Source organism: Acinonyx jubatus, chromosome E2, assembly GCF_027475565.1.
Source record: "Acinonyx jubatus isolate Ajub_Pintada_27869175 chromosome E2, VMU_Ajub_asm_v1.0, whole genome shotgun sequence".
Lineage (NCBI taxonomy): Eukaryota > Metazoa > Chordata > Mammalia > Carnivora > Felidae > Acinonyx > Acinonyx jubatus.
The window spans coordinates 36,503,965-36,511,901 of NC_069396.1; the positions used below are offsets into that span (position 1 = coordinate 36,503,965).

General features: G+C 38.1%; 1 non-coding gene across 1 annotated transcript; it reads right to left on the minus strand.

The window, feature by feature from the left end:
- Positions 1-7,789: 7,789 nt before the first annotated feature.
- On the minus strand, positions 7,790-7,937 carry LOC113595274 (small nucleolar RNA SNORA57). Its single transcript, XR_003415765.1, has one exon. It is a non-coding gene; the product is annotated as a small nucleolar RNA SNORA57 (small nucleolar RNA).

Below are 7,937 nucleotides of genomic sequence, written 5' to 3' on the forward strand. Positions count from 1 at the left end.
TATTCTGCTGTTGGATGTTCTGCATCTGTTTGTTAGGTCCCTTTGGTCTATAGGATGGTTCAAGTTTAATGTTTCCTTATTGGTTTTCTGTCTGGATGATCTATCCATTGTTGAAAGTGAGGTATGGAAGTCCCCTACTATTATTGTATTTTTTGTCTGTTGCTCCTTCAGATCTGATAGTATTTGCTTAATATATTTAGGTTCTTTGATGTTTGGTGCGTATATATTTATGGATGTTATGTCTTCTTGATGAATTTACTCCCTTATTATATAATGACTATCTTTGTCTCTTGTTACTGTTTTTGGCTTAAAGTTTATTTTGTCTGAGGGAGGGAGCCAAGATGGTGGAACAACATGGAAGTTCTTTGTGTATCTCGTATCCATGAAATACCGCCAGACCAACACTAAACCATCCTGCACACCTAGAAAACTGATCTGAGGATTAACACAACAATCTGCATAACCTGAACCACAGAATTCAGCAGGTATGCGACGTGGAGAGGTGAACTTGGGGAGAGAGAAGCCACGGAGGGCAGGGAGGTGCTTTTGTGTGTGGAGAGAGGATGGAAACGGAAAAGCACCCCTCCCCAAAAACAGCTGGAGAGAAAGTGGAAAATTGGAAACAGTCGCAGGGACTGAACTAAAAAGGGAGAAGGGAGAAAGGAGAAAGGAGAAGGTTTAAAATGCATCAAGACTGTAAACAGGGAGCAGTCTGCAACTCTGAAGCTTGATACCTGGTGGTGCTCTGGTGGGAAGGGCAAATCCCCAGGAGCAGAGTGCAGTCCGAGAGGTTCTTGGGCCACACAGGGTGAAGTGGTTCCACTGTTGGAAGGACATTTGGTACAGGCTGTGAGGCACCCTAGGCCCAGCAGACCCGAGAAGGGCCACATTCACTGGTGCTGGAACAAGGTCGTTAACGGTGAAGCCTGGTGTCAGATATGTGTTGTGATTTTCCATAATCCCCAAAATGCTGCTGCTGCACTATCTTGCGAGCTTTTTCTGGGGTGGGCTGGGACCCAGCTGCAGTCTCTGGGCATTGGCAGCAGCATGGTACTGCGAACTTTCCTGGGTGCAACCAGCATTTGTCCATTGCTCAGTGAGACCCTCCACAGAGGGGCAGAACGGGTCAAAGCTGCAGTCCCTCAGAAGTAAGGGGCTGGGGAAAATAGCCGCATCTGAGACAAAACGCGGGAAAGAGGTACTACTTGGGCCTTGGTCATGGACAGTGTAAAATCGGGGACTGGGCGAAAGCTGAAGACAAAGGACAGGTGCGCAATTGCTGATCAGGGAGAACAGAGTTCAATACTAGAGACTGGGTAGCTGGGTGACACCATTTTCACTGCTTTTATGCATGCACATATGTGCCTACAAGCATCACAACAATCCATCCCAGTAGGCTAGCAGCGCCATCTAGTAGAGAAGGGAGCTGCTACACTAAGCCCTGCCCAACTGGGCCAACCTCGATCTTCAGGAACACAAGTCTCTCCGCCTGCTTATTTTATGGACTATAAAGTGCTTCATAGTCTGACTTCTAGGGGAAAATGAAGTAATTTCAGTTGTACTTCAGTCTGTTAGCAGGTCCATCTATTCAATTTTCTTTCCTCTTTTTACTTTTTTCTTTTTATCTCTTTTTCATTTCTTTTCTTTTTCATGAATACAGAAAGAGAAAAAATTCTTTTCATTTTCAATTTTTATTACACATATTTTTCTTTAATTTTTTTACGATACTTTCTACTTTTGTGTAAATTTTTTCAAATTCTATTTTAATTCCATTGTTTTATTTTACTCTACTTCAGTGTATTTATTTTTTCAAATTTTCAAACGATTTCCTTTTTTGTCTTTTTTTTCATTTCTTTTTCTTGAATACAGAAAGAGAAAAAAATAATTTTAAATTTTATTAAAAATATTTTTATTTTTTTCTAATATATTTTTTACTTCTGTGTAAATTTTTTTCAATTCTAGTTTGATTCCATCATTTCATTTTAGTCTACTTCAAGTGTATTCATTTTTTCAAAATTTCAAATGATTTCCTTTTTTTTTTTTCTTCGTTCCCCTTTTTTTTTCTAATCTGTCAAGCCACTTTCAACACACAGACCAAAACACACCTAGGATCAATCATTTATTCGATTTTTTGTGTGTCTGTTTAATTTTTTAATTTTAATATTTTTTTAATTTTAATTTTAAAAATTTATTCTACCTCATTTTCTCCCTTAAAAATGATGAAAGGAAGGAATTCACCCCCCCAAAAAGATCAGGAAGAAACGACAGCCAGGGACTTAACCAACACAGATACAAGCAAGATGTCTGAACCAGAATTTAGAATCACAATAATAAGAATACTAGCTGGAGACGAAAATAGATTAGAATCCCTGTCTACAGAGATAAAAGAAGTAAAAACTAGTCAGAATGAAATTAAAAAATGCTATAACTGAGCTGCAATCATGAATGGATGCCGTGGCAGCAAGGACGGATGAGGCAGAACAGAGAATCAGCGATATAGAGGACAAACTTATAGAGAATAACAAAGCAGAAAACAAGAGGGAGATTAAGGCAAAAGAGAACGATTTAAGAATCAGAAAAATCAGTGAGTCATTAAAAAGGAACATCAGAATCACAGGGGTCCCAGAGGAGGAAGAGAGAGAAATAGGGGTAGAAGGGTTATGTGAGCATATCATAGCAGAAAACATTCCTAACCTGGGGAAAGAGACATCAAAATCCAGGAAGCACAGAGGACCCCCATTAGATTCAACAAAAACCGACCATCAACAAGGCTTATCATAGTCAAATTCACAAAATACTCAGGCAAGGAGAGAATCATGAAAGCAGCAAGGGAAAACACATCCCTAACCTACAAGGGAAGACAGATCAGGTTTGCAGCAGACCTATCCACAGAAACCTGGCAGGCCAGAAAGGAATGGCAGGATATATTCAGTGTGCTGAATCAGAAAAATGTGCAGCCAAGAATTCTTTATCCAGTAAGGCTGTCATTCAAAATAGAAGGAGAGATAAAAAGTTTCCCAGACAAACAAAAATTAAAGGAGTTTGTGACCACTAAACCAGCCCTGCAAGAAATTTTAAGGGGGACTCTCTGAAGAAAAGATGAAAAAAAAAAAAAAAGACCAAAAGCAACAAAGACTAGAAAAGACCACAGAACACCACCAGAAACTCCAACTATACAAACATCATAGTGACAATAAACTCATATCTTTCAGTATTCACTCTAAACGTCAATGGACTGAATGCTCCAATAAAAAGACATAGGGTAACAGAATGGGTAAGAAAACAAGATACATCTCTATGCTATCTACAGGAGACCCCCTTTAGACCTAAAGACACCTTCAGTTTGAAAATAAGGGCATGGAGAACCATCTATCATGCCGATGGTCAATAAAAGAAAGCCAGAGTAGCCATACTTAAATCAGACAATCTAAACTTCAAAAGAAAGACTGTATCAAGAGATGCAGAAGGGCATTATATCATAATCAAGGGGTCTATCAACCAAGAAGACCTAACAATTGTAAACATTTATGCAATAAATGTGGAAGCACCAAATATATAAATCACAAACATAAAGATTCTCATCAATAGTAATACCATAATAGTAGGAGACTTCAACACCCCACTCACAGCAATGGACAGATCATCTAAACAGAAAATCAACAAGGGAACAATGGCTTTTGATGACACAGTGGACCAGATGAACTTAACAGATATATTCAGAACATTTCATGCTAAAGCAGCAGAATATACATTCTTCTCGAGTGCACATGGAACGTTCTCCAGGATAGACCATATACTGGGACACAAATCAGCCCTAAGTAAGTACAAAGAGATCGAGATCATACTGTGCATATTTTCAGACCACAATGCTATGAAACTTGAAATCAACCACAAGAAAAAATTTGGAAAGGTAACAAATACTTGGAGACTGAAGAACATCCTACTAAAGAATGAATGGGCTAACCAAGAAGTTAAAGAGGAAATTAAAAATTATATGGAAGCCAATGAAAATGATAACACCACAAGCCAAAACCTCTGGGATGCAGCAAAGGTGGTCATAAGAGGAAAGTATATAGCAATCCAGGCCTTCCTAAAGAAGAAAGAAAAATCTCAGACACACAACCTAACCTTTTGCCTTAAGGAGCTGGAAAAACAACAGCAAATAAAACCAAAAACCAGCAGAAGACAGGAAATAATAAAGATTAGAGCAGAAACTGATGCTATTGAAACAAACAAACAAACAAATAAAAAACCAGTAGAACAAATCAATGAAACCAGAAGCTGGTTCTTTGAAAGAATTAACAAAATTGATAAACCTCTCGCCAGTTTGATCAAAAAGAGAAAGGAAAGGACCCAAATAAATAAAATCAAGAATGAAAGAGGAGAGATCACAACCAACACTGCAGAAATAAAAACAATAATACGAGAATATTATGAGTAATTATATGCCAATAAAATGGGCAATCTGGAAGAATTGGACAAATTCCTAGAAACATATACATACCAAAACTGAAACAGGAAGAAATAGAAAATTTGAACAGACCCATAACAAGTAAAGAAAGAGAATTAGTAATCAAAAGTCTCCCCAAAAAAACAAGAGTCCAGGGCCAGATGGCTTTCCAGGGGAATTCTACCAAACATTTAAAGAAGAGTTAACACCTATTCTATTGAAGCTGGTCCAAAAAGTAGAAATGGAAGGAAAACTTCCAAACTCTTTCTATGAAGCCAGCATTACCTTGATCCCAAAGCCAGAAAGAGACCCCACTAAAAAGGAGAACTATAGACCAATCTCCCTGATGAACATGGATGCAAAAATCCTCAACAAGATATTAGCCAACTGGATCCAACAATACATTAAAAAAATTATTCACCACGACCAAGTGGGATTTATACCTGGGACGCAGGGCTGGTTCAATATCCGCAAAACAATTAATGTGATTCATCACATCAATAAAAGAAAGGACAAGAACCATATGATCCTCTCAATAGATACAGAGAAAGCATTTGACAAAATACAGCATCCTTTCTTGATAAAAACCCTCAGAAACGTAGGGATAGAAGGAACATACCTCAAGATCATAAAAGCCATATACGAAAGACCCAATGCTAATATCATCCTCAATGGGGAAAAACCAAGAGCTTTCCCCATAAGGTCAGGAACAAGACAGGGATGTCCACTCTCACCACTGTTATTCAACATAGTATTGGAAGTCTTAGCCTCTGCAATCAGACAACACAAAGAAATAAAAGGCATCCACATCGGCCAGAAGGAGGTCAAACTTTCACTCTTGGCAGATGACATGATACTCTGTATGGAAAACCAAAGATTCCACCAGAAAACTGCAAGAATTGATTCATGAATTCAGCAAAGTTGCAGGATATAAAATCAATGCACAGAAATTGGTTTCATTCCTATACACCAACAATGAAGCGACAGAAAGAGAAATCAAGGAATTGAAGTCATTTACAGTTGCACCAAAACCCATAAAATACCTAGGAATAAATCTAATCAAAGAGGTGAAAAATATATACACTGAAAACTATAGGAAGCTTATGAAAGCAATTGAAGAAGACACACACACAAAAAAATGGAAAATGATTCCATGCTCCTGCATAGGAAGAACAAATATTGTTAAAATGGCAATACTACCCAAAGCAATCTACATATTCAATGCAATTCCTAACAAAATAACACCAGCATTCTTCACAGAGCTAGAACAAATAATCCTAAAATTTGTATGGAACCAGAAAAGACCCCAAATAGCCAAAGTGATCTTGAAAAGGAAAACCAAAGCAGGAGGCATCACGATCCCAGACTTCAAGCTATACTACAAAGCTGTAATCATCAAGACAGTATGGTACTGGCACAAGAACAGACTCTCAGATCAGTGGAACAGAATAGAGAACCCACAAATGGACCCACAAATGTATGGCCAATTAATCATCTTTGACAAAGCAGGAAAGAATATCCAATGGAATAAAGACAGTCTCTTCAGCAAGTGGTGCTGGGAAAACTGGACAGCGACATGCAGAAGAATGAACCTGGACCACTTTCTTACACCATACACAAAAATAAACTCAAAATGCATGAAAGACCTAAATGGAAGACAGGAAGCCATCATAATCCTTGAGGAGAAAGCAGGCAGAAACCTCTTTGATCTTGGCCAAAGCAACATCTTACTCAACACGTCTCCGGAGGCAAGGGAAACAAAAGCAAAAATGAACTACTGGGACCTCATCAAAATAAAAAGCTTCTGCACAGCGAAGGAAACAATCAGCAAAACTAAAAGGCAACCGATGGAATAGGAGAAGATATTTGCAAGCGACATATCAGTGAAGGCCAAAATCTATAAAGAACTTATCAAACTCAACACCCCAAAAACAAATAATCCAGTGAAGAAATGGGCCAAAGACATGAATAGACACTTCTCCAAAGAAGACATCCAGATGGCCAACCGACACATGAAAAAATGCTCCACATCACTTATCATCAGGGAAATCCAAACCAACACCACAATGAGATACCACCTCACACCTGTCAGAATGGCTAACATGAACAACTCAGGCAACAACAGATGTTGGTGAGGATGTGGAGAAAGAGGATCTCTTTTGCATTTTTGGTGGGAATGCAAACTGGTGCAGCCACTCTGGGTAACAGTATGGAGGTTCCTCAAAAAACTAAAAATAGAACTACCCTACGACCCAGCAATTGCACTACTAGGTATTTATCCAAGGGACACAAGTGTGCTGTTTTGAAGGGACACATGCACCCCAATGTTTGTAGCAGCACTACCAACAATAGCCAAAGTATGGAAAGAGCCCAAATATCCATTGATGGATGAACAGATAAAGAAGATGGTGTATACACACACACACAATGGAATATTACTCGGCAGTCAAAAAGAATGAAATCTTGCCATTTGCAACTATGTGGATGAAACTGGAGGGTATTATGCTAAGTGAAATTAGTCAGAGAAAGACAAATATCATATGAATTCACTCAAATGAGGACTTTAAGAGACAAACATATGAACATAAGGGAACGGAAACAAAACGAATATAAAATCAGGGAGGGAAACAAAACATAAGAAACTCATAAATATGGAGAACAACCAGAGGGTTACTGGAGGGGGTGTGGGAAGGGATGGGCTAAATGGGTAAGGGGCATTAAGGGATCTACTCTGAAATCATTTTTGCACTATATGTAATTTGGATGTAAAATTAAAAAAATAAAATTAAGAAATGTCAAAACAAAAGTTTATTTTATCTGATATTAGTATAGATCTCCTTGCTCTCCTTTGGTTTTCACTTGCATGGACTATCTTTTGCCATCTTTTCACTTTGAATCTATGTATGTCCTTAGAGTTGAGGTGAGTCTTTTTAAGTAGCATATTGTTGGGTCTTGTTTCTTTTTAATTCATTTAGCCATTCCATGGCTTTTGATTGTAGAAATCAATCCATCAACCTTTATTTATTTATTTTCAATCCATCAACATTTAGAGTATTTATTGATAGCTAAGGACTTGCTAATTCCATCTTCTTATTTTCTGTTTTGTGGTTCCATTTTCTTCTTCATTTCTTGGTGACTTCCTTTGTAAGTTGATGTTTTTCATAGTATGTTTTGATTTCCTTTCCTTTATCGTTTGTGTATCTTATAGATTTTTGTTTTGTGGCTACCATGAGGTTTATATAACACATCTTAGAGATCTAATAGTCTATTTTCTGTGAATATTTGGTTATATACAAATAGTCTATCCTTTTGCACCCCCCCCCTTTTTTTTTTCTATTGCAGTGCTCCTGCACTTGAAGATATAACCCTTAGGCTGGAAGCCCCAGGCAACAAAGACACGACAGCGAGGAGGCTAGAGGCTTTTCCCTCTGCCTCTGTACATTAGGGAGACTCGGACTACATACCAAACCCCAACTAGAAAAGGAGG